Raw genomic sequence first — 12831 nt, 5'->3', positions numbered from 1 at the left:
CAAGTACTGAGACACAACTCCTCACAGATTCAGCCATCAATCAGGGTTTAGAACAAGGACCTCCAACAGGATGGTTGCAAGTAGGCATGGGCCGGTATGGGATGGTAACCTTGGGCTAAAATAATGCATCAGTCATTTTTAAGAACACGATGAAAGTGTAATATATCTATTTCAAATAAATAACAAAAAATAACTCAAGTGGTTAGCGCGCAGGCCACACAGCTAGGAGACACAAGTTCGATTCCACCCTCGGCCATCTCTGTGTGGAGTTTGCGTTCACCCCGTGCATGCTTGGGTTTTCTCCGTTTTCCTCCCACATTCCAAAAACATGCTAGGTTAATTGGCTACTCCAAATTGTCCATAGGTATGAATGTGAGTGTGAATGGTTGTTTGTCTATATGTGCCCTGTGATTGGCTGGCCACCAGTCCAGGGTGTACCCCACCTCTCGCCCTGAAGACAGCTGGGCTAGGCTCCAGCACCCTTACGACCTCCGTGAGGATAAGCAGTAGAAAATGAATGAATGAATGAACTGAATGAATTTCAGGAAATGCTGCAAATGTTTCACAGACAGTATGAATTGCATGTGAGAAAATATGTTTTACAAATGCCAATTCTGCAACTTATCCGAGTGAAATATGTCATATTTAAGATATTAATCCATTATTATGATAACAGTGGTTTATTTGGTCTCTCCGTTTAGTTTGTTGTCAGTTTGTCAGTTTGTTGGACAATTTCAGAACACACCTGCATTGTTTTGAGACTTGGTTGTCCAGTCATATTTGTTCATTGTACTTTTCTTAAAATGAATGCTAAAATCTGGTCTGGTCCTTGTAGTGACGCCCCTATTGCACAGTATTGGATCATTGTTGATGGAGAACATTATTCCAGTGTTTTGCGCTGATGGCCACTGTGTGCCAGTGTTGCCTGCTGAAGAAGCGTCTCAGGCAGGCAGTCACACAGCACATGGCAGGGGGGGATTAGCCATGGACAGATGTGGCAGAGGAGGTGGGCGTCGAAGCTCCAATGTATCTGTGTTGTACCGTGTTGTGTTGTTCGTTGTGATGGGAACCCATTTGGACGTCATGGTGCACAAACACAGCTCTTCATACGTGGGGGGGAAATGCCTTCATTCTAAATTTTTAATCTAGTTTCCTACTATTCAGTTTTCCTTGACACCCACCCACTCCATCTATCCCAGATATGTCTGCTCCTGGCTCTTCCAAGGCAAGCGGGGGGTATCCTGGGAAAAAAGGATCTTAAAAGGTGGCTGGCGGGGCGGGCAGGCTCGCCAGCCGGAATCATGTTTCATTGGCGGGGATAATCCATTATGACCCTCGGAGAGGAAAACACCGGAGCTATCCTGTTGGCTAAAGCCTGCACGGATAAAACCCAAAACACAATCTTTCCAGTCTTTCATCAGCTGACAATTTATGGCTGTCCTTTGGCACAGGCTGGCCTCTGATTGCACGTCAGTACCTCTGTAGCAGCCCATAACCGACTGTAACATGTGATAGAGCGGGACAGTCAGATAAAAACACGCACTTATGTAGGAGGTTGCATTGGAAACAATGTGGCAGTGGAGCGTAGCGAACCAGCAGGATTTACCGTGGCCGAGGCCTCTCGGCGTATGTATGTATGTCATCCCGGGATGTGTAATGGCTGTCATGTTTGCTGTCGCGCTACTCCCTCCAATAAGGACTTGGTAGCAAGTTGGTTATGACGTCTTAGTCCCACTGGCTCTTAAAGTCTGCCATGTTCTTGTAGCTCATGAGGCCGGTTGACTGGCGGTCGCTTTGGTTGGGCTTTAAGCTGAAGCAAACAGAAATGTATTGATCTATTGCCGTTACCGTCCTCCTGTGAGAACCACACACTAGGAGCGCCAGAAGATTTTTTGTCTCGTGGACACAAGACCACACAAGACCATAATTAATCAATAAACAAATCACACAATGTAAATGAATGTAAATTTTACCGGCGTCAATATCTATATTGCTATGTGCATGCATCTCTGTTTTCCTCCTCTTCCACCTCCAAACAGGCAGGAAGAGGGTTCACTCGGGGCATTAAGTTCAGAACCTGGGTGAGTTTGTTCTGTAGAACAATGGCATGAATGGAGTGAGTCGGGGTCGCTAATGTACACACAGAAGCAATGATGGTAGAAGGTAATGTAGTAGAAATTAAATGAGATTGCAATATTCATTATTTCATTTTCTATTGCTTATCCTCACAAGGGTCACGGGGGGTGCTGGAGCCTATCCCAGCTGTCTTCAGGCGAGAGGCGGGGTACACCCTGGACTGGTCACCAGCCAATCACATTCAGCCGTATTGTACTTATTCTAAAATTAAGAGAGTGTTTCAAATGGATCGGGGAAGAAAACTTACCACTTCCACACAGAATGAGAGGAGAAACACAATACTACATATCATTCATTCATTTTCTATCGCTTATCATCACGAGGGTAACGGGGGGTGCTGGAGCCTATTCCAGCCTATTCCAGCTGCCAATCACAGGGCACATATAGTCAAACAACCATTCACACTCACATTCATACCTATGGACAATTTGGAGTCGCCAATTAACCTAGCATGTTTTTGGAATGTGGGAGGAAACCGGAGTACTTGGGAAAACCCACGCATGCATGGTGAGAACATGCAAACTCCACAGAGATGGCCGAGGGTGGAATTGAACTCTGGTCTCCTAGCTGTGAGGCCTGTGTGCTAACCACTCGATCCCCGTGCAGCCCAGATTGCAATATATTGGCATATTTTTAAAATATTATTTATTGTATTAAAAGTAAAGTTAAAATCCCATCTTGTCTTGTTCTCCTAGAGCTTGTGTATCGTCACGACACCCGTGGTAGTACACACCATATGTAGTCTCGTTTATTACATGCAGTATTTCCTCAATGGCAACCGTAGTGTCGGCAACCCGTAGTTGTGCAACAGAACACAATCGGCCGTGTGGTTGGCTTTGAAGCGGGAAGTTTTGCTTTCTGATTCCTTCTGCGGTTTGCCATCGATGACGTGTGAAGTACTTTGGCTCGTGAAGATGCGCCAGAACGGCGAAGGCCTGACGCACATAAGCAGATGGAGGCTGACGATACGGTCCACTCACTTCTTCTATTACTCCCCCTCACTTTTTCTCTCCATTTTCTGTCTGGTCTGTTGGGATAGCATCCATCCAAGGCCGCCATCTGAGGTTCCTGTCAAACCTCTGATGGACAGTCCTCCAGACATTACTGTGAACTAATGCCATTGTCATGTACCAAGAAAACCAATGCTAAAACACATACAGTACTATGAATACAAACTTGCCATGGGTGTGGCCCTGGAGTTTGTTATGATGATAAGATTCCTGTAATATTGTGACTTTACCCCCCAGACATTCATTCATTCATTTTCTACCGCTTCTCCTCACGAGGGTCGCGGGGGGTGCTGGAGCCTATCCCAACTGTCTTGGGGCAAGAGGCGGGGTACACCCTGGACTGGTCGCCAGCAAATCACAGGGCACATATAGACAAACAACCATTCACACTCACATCCAAATCCTTGGACAATTTGGAGTCGCCAATTAACCTAGCATGTTTTTGGAATGTGGGAGGAAACCGGAGTACCCGGATAAAACCCACACATGCACGAGGAGAACATGTAAACTCCACACAGAGATGGCCGAGTGTGGAATTGAACCCTGGTCTCCTAGCTGTGAGGTCTGAGTGCTAACCACTCAACCGCCGTGCAGCCCACACCCCAGACTATTCATTCATTCATTCATTTTCTGCCGCTTTTCCTCACGAGGGTCGCGGGGGATGCTGGAGCCTATCCCAGCTGTCTTTGGGCGAGAGGCGGGGTACACCCTGGACTGGTCACCAGCCAATCACAGGGCACATATAGACAAACAACCATTCACACCCACATCCATACCTATGGACAAGTTGGAGTCGCCAATTAACCTAGCATGTTTTTGGAATGTGGGAGGAAACCGGAGTACCCGGAGAAAACACACGCATGCACGGGGAGAACATGCAAACTCCACACAGAGATGGCCGAGAGTGGAATTGAACCCTGGTCTCCTAGCTGTGAGGTCTGAGTGCTAACCACTCGACCGCCGTTCAGCCCACCCCCCCAGATAAGTTTTCCAAAAATTCCAACCTTGTTATTTTCATTCATGACATAACGAGTGAGATTTTTATGATGAGATTCCAGAATCGTGTTGTATTCTCCAGCTTGTCATTGAGCATTTGTGTGAATTAATAACCATCCACAGTTAGGTGCAGCCACAGGACTGGTGGCCCAGTTACGCCGTCATAAAGAACGTGTGAAAAAAGTGACTGATAAGAAAGCCAGACATGCACACGGTATAAAATATGAACAATACTGGACTTGTGACAATAACCTGACCTTGGCTTGTCACTCGCTCCAAGCCACAATGTTGCTGCCGGGCCCGACTCCTCCCCTCTTATTGACCTCACGATGATATGCCCACACAAGCACAGCAGATAAGCTGCCAACAGATGTTTGATTTGGCCGTGTGTGCTGAGGCTACTCCCATACTCCAACTGCACCGTCACTGTTATCTTATTGACCAAAATTAACTTTATTATCAGGTGATGTGGTTAACGCAATATTCCCTCAGGGTCTTATCTAACTTCTGCTAACAGTGTTGTGTATTAAAAACACATCAGGAACACAGTTGGACACACGCAATATGTTAGCTAAGACAAGACGTAAGCCGTATTGTCATCCATTTTCTACCGCTTATCCTCACGAGGGTCATGGGGGGTACTGGGGCCTATTCCAGCTGTCTTCAGGCAAGAGGCAGGGTACACCCTGGACTGGTCGCCAGCCAATCACAGTAAGCCGTATTGTACTTATTCTAAACTTAAGACAGTGTTTCAAATGGATCGGGGAAGTAAACTACCACTTCCACACAGAATGAGAGGAGACACACAATATTACATATTATTCTTTCATTTTCTACCGCTTATCCTCACGAGGGTCATGGGGGTGTCATGGGGGTTACTGGGGCCTATTCCAGCTGTCTTCAGGCAAGAGGCGGGGTACACCCTGGACTGGTCGCCAGCCAATCACAGTCAGCCATATTGTACTTATTCTAAACTTAAGAGAGTGTTTCAAATGGATCGAGGAAGAAAACTTACCACTTCCACACAAAATGAGAGGAGAAACACAATACTACATATCATTCAATCATTCATTAATTTTCTATCGCTTATCATCACGAGGGTAATGGGGGGTGCTGGAGCCTATCCCAGCTGTCTTCAGGCGAGAGGCGGGGTACACCCTGGACTGGTCACCAGCCAATCACAGTCAGCCGTATTGTACTTATCCTAAACTTAAGACAGTGTTTCAAATGGATCAGGGAAGAAAACTTACCACTTCCACACAAAATGAGAGGACAAACACAATACTACATATCACTTGTCAATACTTTTTGACTAATAATAGGCCATAGTCAAGTGAGAAACATCCATTATTTATAATTTAACTTTTTTTTTATTAATTTAAAGATCGCAATATAGTAAGGGAGCAATATCAGAACGGCGACGACTGCATATGTGAACCGAGACAAAATATTCCCACGTAAATACGCTAACTCACCGAGGTTGGACTGTATATGGTAATGATTTTCTTTATTTCAAACGGAGTTCCACTAAAGATCATCGCACATACGTAGTTTGTTCCCTTCCTGGTTTATAAGGCTATAAAAGACCGCAGGACTGTCCTGCATGTGGTAAACAACAATAAACGGTAAAAGGGCTTTTCCCCATTCAAGGAACTCACTCAAAGCGCTCTTAGCACATTTACCCGCTGATGATGCAGCATCTCGCCCCAGGATACTTTGACATAATGATGGGAGGACGGAGGATCGAACTCTAACACCTGAGCCATGCCACACTCAAATCCCAATAACGGGAGTAAAAAGCCTTCCATGATCGCCACTATCAGGTTAACAAGTAAGACGATGCGGTGTAACTGTTTTGGCTGAGCACAACAACAGGGAAAGGAACTGCGACGGAGAGGTGCTTCCCTCATCCCGTCCACTTAAATCCTCTAATTAACAAGCCGAGTAATGAGTTGATGAAGTGACCGATTAGTTGACCTCCAACCCCTAAACCCTGACCTCTGCACCTTCTCCACTCACCCCTGCTGACAGACAGGGAACATCTTCAGTGCACCACCGACTCACTGTGTGTGTGTGTGCGCTCGAAGAAGGACAACAACAATAAATACATCATCAAGAGATAGAAACCTCGGCAAAACAAACAGTAGCAAAGGGGGGAAAACCCGAGACAGAGCGGCTCTATCTGGTGTTACAGCGGACGTTTATTTAAGGGGGAAAGGATAAAACAACAAAAGCGGAAGAGGGTAGAGATCTATCACATGAACGCTTTTACCCTTATCACCTGTTAAATCAGACCCCGTATCCAATTGCACAATTGGAGTTTTTTGTGTTTTAGAGCAGTACCTCATGATTATTTTCTTAGTCGACTCATCAATAAACTGAGTGATCGGTTAGGCCCTCGACCGAGTGCCACATGGTTAAAAAAATTGAAAGGATGCAAGCTTATTAGTATCAACCTCAGTCTTTTTTTGTTTTTTGTTTTTGTTTAATTTCCCAAATATTTTAACTGTCTTCTTAAATAATCTTTTCCTAATATTATGACTTTATCCCATAATATTGACATTTTCTCCGACCTAATTTTCCGGGAAATTGTTTGTTTCTCATAATATTCTAACTTCAAAAAAATATTTAATAGTTCAACTCTATGCTGCAAAAATGACATTATTGTTCCTGTAATATTATGACTTTATTTTTGTAAAATTGCAACAATTTTTCTCATTAGAATATGAGTTTTTCATCTTAATATTCTTGTAAAATTACAGCAGTTTTTTTTTTAATTTTTGCATTTTTTTTTATTAATTGTCCAACTATTTTAAATTTCTTTTGTAATTATGACTGTATTATCATAATATTTTGACTTGATTTTCAAAACATTCTAACTGTTTCTGTAACCTAATTGTCCAAAACTTGCAACTTAATTTAGTTTGTTTCTTATAGTATTACAATTCAATCCAACATCTTTAATATTTCATCTTTATTTTTTTTTGTTAAGTTATATTTCTAAAATGGGCCAATTAAAAAATAGTCTTGGTGCCACAAATGGCCTCATTTGGGCCACCCTCAAGCGTTGTGATATTCGAGAGACTGACATCAGAGGAAATTTACATTTTTAAATAAGAAACAATCGCATCCAAAAAGTTGTTTATGAATTAGATCATCAATAATCAACATTGATGAATTGAACGAGCGTGTGGCGTACCATATGGCGGCCCCTAGGGGGTGTTTTTGCCACACATACTGTAGACCAAGGGGTCTCAAACTCAATTTAATTCGGGGCCACTGGAGCTACGGTCTGGGTGAGACTGGGCCGCATCAGGTTTTTAAAAAAAAAACAAAAAAACGCATTTATTAAAAACAAAAAAATTTAAAAAACTTCGCTTTGGTTCCAATTTTCTACAAGAAAAGCTCTGATAAAACATTCCACAGTTCTCAAATATCTTACTTTTTTATTTTTCTAAACAAAATAAGATGAAAAATAAATAAACAAATCAAGAATAAAGAAAATCCATCAATCCATCAAGAAACCACATGTAGTTGTTGGGTAGACAAATTCTATTTTTCAGATTAAAATGAACAAAGCATTATTAGAGCCCTGTAGACATGACAAAACACGACTATAGTCACATTTATACTCTTTTTATTTACAACATATTGCGCAACTGCAGGGTCTTGAGACACATGCTAACTCGCAAACTAGAGAGCTAGCGACCTAAACGGTAGCCTTCAAGTTATTTCCTTTAAACTTAAATAGCCACTTCCACACGGATAGGGAGGATAACTATTAACAGTTTTAACCTTTAACATGAACATTAATCAAACGTAATAATTTTTTCTGGGTACATGATACCATACAGCAACATGAAACTTTCATATCAAGGTGGGGACCTCAAACTAGTGTCCTGCGGGCCACATTTGGCCCGCGGGCCACATGTTTGAGACCCCTGCTGTAGACAATGCATAAGTTCAGTCATTGTCTCATGAAGACATACAAATAAAAACATCACCTTTTGGTAGACAAGCTTCCGACTGGAAACACAGCTAGTAATTGTACTAAATGTCCTTGTCAGTTTAGTGTTTTTTTTTAAGGGAGCTTGTTTGTGTGTGTGTTCAGGTGGAGGATGTTGGACAGCCTCTATGATTTGTGTTTTATGGCAGGTTAGCACAGCATCAACAATTGAGCAGCTTGTGTGTTGTTTAGTCTTGTTTGTGTTTCCTGTCGTAGCCGTGCCCTCCTCGAGTGTTTGTGTGTGTGTGTGAAAGCCTGGTGGTCTTCTGTTTTTTTTTTTTTTTTAATTCAGAAGTCTCGCCATCCGTCTTCCTGTGGTTCTCCCTCGCTCAGTCATGCAGCCTCATTCACGTCTACGTCCGCACTCGCATCCAGTCCCTCCCCCCACGTTTATGTGTAAGTCCTTTTCTCTCTCTCTCGCGTCTCCTGCGTGGCTTTGTGCTGCTGCCACAATGCCAGGGGCCAGGCGATGAGGTCACCCTCCACAGGAGAGCTGCAGGCCTGAGTGAACCCCGACCATCCCCACCGCCGTTGCGGCACGCAGAACAGGCCGCCCGCTCTCACCTCCCCCCAGTGCCTTTGCCTCATCTCAAGGCATCACCTTGCTAAGCACACACACACACACACACACACACACATATCATTCAGGCTGCCTTCTTCCAAGACACACATGCATGCAAGTGCACACACGTACGCACACAGATGGAAAATTTGTCCTCTCACATACCCATTGCAGTGTTTCAACCTGTCCCCAGCCGCCTCTTCCGCCCCACGCACACGTCCCCCCCACCACCCTCTCCATTCACTCCATTCTAGTTCCCCATCCAGCACTTTAAACCATCGTGAGTCATGGAGCAATACTCACATCTGAGGTACTGCTTAGAGTTCGGGTTTCCCTCCAAAATATACCCCCGAGTCTCTCTGGTGGTAGTCGTTCCAACAGCAAAAAAAAAAAAAAAAAAAAAATGAGTCAACACGGCATTCTCAGCTGCTTTCTCTCAAGGCACAATCTAAAAACATTCCAAAACGTGTTTAACTCTCAACTTAGCTACTGTTATTCCACAAACGGCGGCCTCCCCTTCCATCGGACTCCAATTCTGCAAATGATATAAAACTGCATGATGGAGAAATGCCTTGCCTCAAAGCAATGGCTCCTCTGGAACAAAACAACAGGTGGTGCACGCTGCACTAGCTAGCTGTAATTAACTTTACTAGCGATGGTGGGGAAACTTTAGTGGTGAATAATTTGTTCCACATCCAGCAGCGTTATTGATTCCAACTAGGAATAAAGCACACATAAGTGCTAGTGATGCACAGCCATCCCGTCACTAATAAATCATTGCTGTTAGTTTTACAAAATGCATATTTAAGGAAATTGTATGTCTTGTTGGCATAAATTACATTTTCAAGCATAAAAATTAAGAAAAATACAAAAATATAAAGCATATGAATTATGTGTGTGACGTCGCTCACTTGAGTTGAATGTTAGCCAAGCGCTAGCGGCAGGTTAGCAGTGTAGAGTGTGGACAACACTTCACATTGGTCTCTAGGTGCCTGTAATGTAAAATTTATTACATAATAGCCACCACTGCATCATATATTATCATATACTATCATATATTATTGATGTCCAATATGTTTTCGTTATTATGGTAATGGTTTTATTTCATTTGAACATGCATCAGATTACAATTGAGTGCATCCCATAATCAGTTCACAGTTCCACATGTCCAAAAGGAGTAGGAAGAAACAAAGCTTATTAAATCCTACCCCTCCATCTGGTACTTTTACAATCAGTAACTGTTACATTTGTTCACTTCCTGCTTTCCGTAATACATTTTTTTTTTAAATTTTTTAAATTTTGTAATTTTTTGTCCCGTACTGAAGTATGAAGTGATATGACCATACAATGACATAATGTGTACCATAGTAAGTGTCAATATAGTGATATATATAGCACATCATGACTGGTTCAAGACTCTTCATCCTTGTATTTAGCAAACATCAACTGCTTGTATTGTTTCTTGAATTGGCTCATCGTTGTGCATTGTTTGAGTTCCTTACTCAATCCATTCCATAGTTTGATTCCACATACTGAAATGCTATGGCTTTTTAACGTAGTCCTAGCATATAAGTGTTTCAAATTTAGTTCTTCCCTGAGATCATTGGATTGGATTGGTATTGGATGACATTTTAAGGTAATTATGTGTACTATATTGGGTAACTCAAGTGTAACAATGACTATAGGGGTGCTATTTTACATCTACAGGGCTCTAATAATGGTAAACATGTTATTCAGAAGGTTATAAAAAGTTTTATATGCTGTAACTATTCCATTTATATCCTCGAGAAGCGTTTGTTTGTTTTAGTTTCGAGGTTTCTCCACGATGAAGTCACGTGCGGAACTGAGGCTGAACCGCAAGAGCGAGGTCATCGTGGTTGGTGCCATGAACTACAAATGCAATTTTTGTGGATTTACTGTTCACTTTCAAAAATGGAATAACGTAGAACGCAATTACAAAGAGCATGGCGGTCTAGTGGTTAGCGCGCAGACCTCACAGCTAGGAGACCAGGGTTCAATTCCACTCTCGGCTATCTCTGTGTGGAGTTTGCATGTTCTCTCCGGGTACTCCGGTTTCCTCCCACATTCCAAAAACATGCTAGGTTAATTGGCGACGATGAATGTGAGTGTGAATGGTTGTTTGTCTATATGTGCCCTGTGATTGGCTGGCCACCAGTCCAGTGTGTACCCCGCCTCTCGCATAGTTGATGAATCATGTCAGGGACCCTTTAATGTATACTTCAAATAAAGCCTTGCTTGCACACTGCCACTTCCATATTACTGTATTATCATTCATAGCAGCCATGCCATACGTCACAGTTTTTGCAATATAACTGGAAAGGTCACGTGTTGATCTCCCCTATTCAGCTCATACCAGACCTCACCATTGTAGGTCAGCATCCGTGTGACGTCACATTTACGCGTGAGGTAGTTTGTGCACGTGTGTGGTTGCCCTCGCGGTGAGGACGCGATGTTCCTGCACCCTTCAGCAGCTTTATAGCGCATCCAGGCCAAAACAACAACCCACACGCTGACCGCTACGCATTATTAACACATTAACCAAGGGGACAGAGTTGCTCCGTGCCCTACAGCAAGGCGGGATTTGGCCCACGGCCTCTTATTGTATACATGCCGTCTGCTTTGTCTATGCTACCGTGATAGGTTCCAGTGCACGAGCACAGACAACAGTCCAGTTACAGCGAGTTAGCTCTCCCATGACCTCCACTTTGCTGAGTGCCGGGCGCCATCCTGCATGAGCTTCATTTAGACGAGAGATGTTCAGAATGTTTCGCCACCAAAGAGCAAACATTCCTCTCTGGCGCTGTTTGCATCAACAGAAAACCCCAAAAAATCCATCCATTTCAGGAGTGCACATAACATTGGAAAAGCCTTTCCTGGCACAATGGGCTCTACATAATCAGTACATTATATTTAGAATAGTCAGTTCGTTCTTCATGTACTTTGTGAACAGGCGTGGGTTCTCTTTTGTATCCAAAATGGAGCTGGCTTAGTTTAAATATAGGGCCGAGTGTAATTAAATGAGGTTTCCAGTCAGCAAGTCGCTAACATTAGCACATACCGTAGTTGTAGCTTATTGTACACACAAACACACGCGCACCCCCGCACCCCCACAAGGTGGCTGGCTGCTCGCTCAACACTGTCCAGGTCTGCGGGGCGGTGTGTCGGGTGAAGCCATGTGTTTACAGCACGGGGTGGGGGGTGGGGGGGCGCTTTACGTCAGTCAGATGTCAGCTATTGAATGTCAGCTATTTCGCTCCAATCCGTGCACTCGCTGCCCTTATTATCTCACCGCCAAGAGCCGTGGTCGGCATGTTTTTACACAGACATGCCTACCGCACACATGCGGCGGTTCAATACTTCCTATTTCTCCATGAAGTCATCGTCTGCCTCCACCTGAGGCGTTTTTTTTTTTTTTTTATGGCTTTTCCGTCTGCCTCAGCATATGTATGTGTGCTGCAACATTCTTCTATTATATTGTGCAACAATGTCTCAGGTTGAAAGGTTCAATTGATAGGTGACTCACTACTGCCGGCTGCGGAGCGTCTGAGACAGATCGGACACTCCTCGTGTCACAGTGACTCACTATGTCCTCATGAAGACCAAAGTTGAATTAGGAGACCAGACCGAGTGGCACACTAATTTGGGATGAGGCATATACTTATGAAGATGAACGGTAAAATTGATTGAGTGATGGGTGGGTTCATTGGTGTGTATGTCATGTCTGCATTTGTTTGCATTCTGGCAAAGGAGTGAGTCCCTCCTTTCTTTTGAGTAAATATCCACTCTTGACGCTTCAGAGAGGTAGAGCTTAGTCCTGTCAGCACCTGATTCAGCCTGACCCCCTTTTACTCTTTGGCAGAGGAAGGGTCTTCCTTTGTCTGCCCCCGGGGGACAAAGAACAACAATGACGGGGTGCGTAAGAAAGTGTACGAAGAAAAACATTTTTTTTTAGATTTAACAAGTTTGAAGAAATGTGGGAATGGAAAAGAAAAGGAAAGGTGGGGTTTGGGCATGTTTGTCATGGTTTTAGGCTGACATCATGGTTGGTGTGTGTTGGCTGGTGATCATCAGGTGGAGGCTAGGAAACAGCTGAATACATA

The 12831-nt window shown here is 43.6% G+C and overlaps 1 protein-coding gene across 4 annotated transcripts in view; it reads left to right on the top strand.

Annotated features, from left to right (window-relative positions):
- The window catches only part of prkar1b (protein kinase, cAMP-dependent, regulatory, type I, beta), a 60554-nt gene that overhangs the window by 14055 nt on the left and 33668 nt on the right, over nucleotides 1-12831 (top strand). The window lies entirely within an intron of this gene.

The sequence above is a fragment of the Doryrhamphus excisus genome, chromosome 15 (assembly GCF_030265055.1).
Source record: "Doryrhamphus excisus isolate RoL2022-K1 chromosome 15, RoL_Dexc_1.0, whole genome shotgun sequence".
NCBI lineage: Eukaryota > Metazoa > Chordata > Actinopteri > Syngnathiformes > Syngnathidae > Doryrhamphus > Doryrhamphus excisus.
This window is presented reverse-complemented; position numbering and strand designations above follow the sequence as displayed.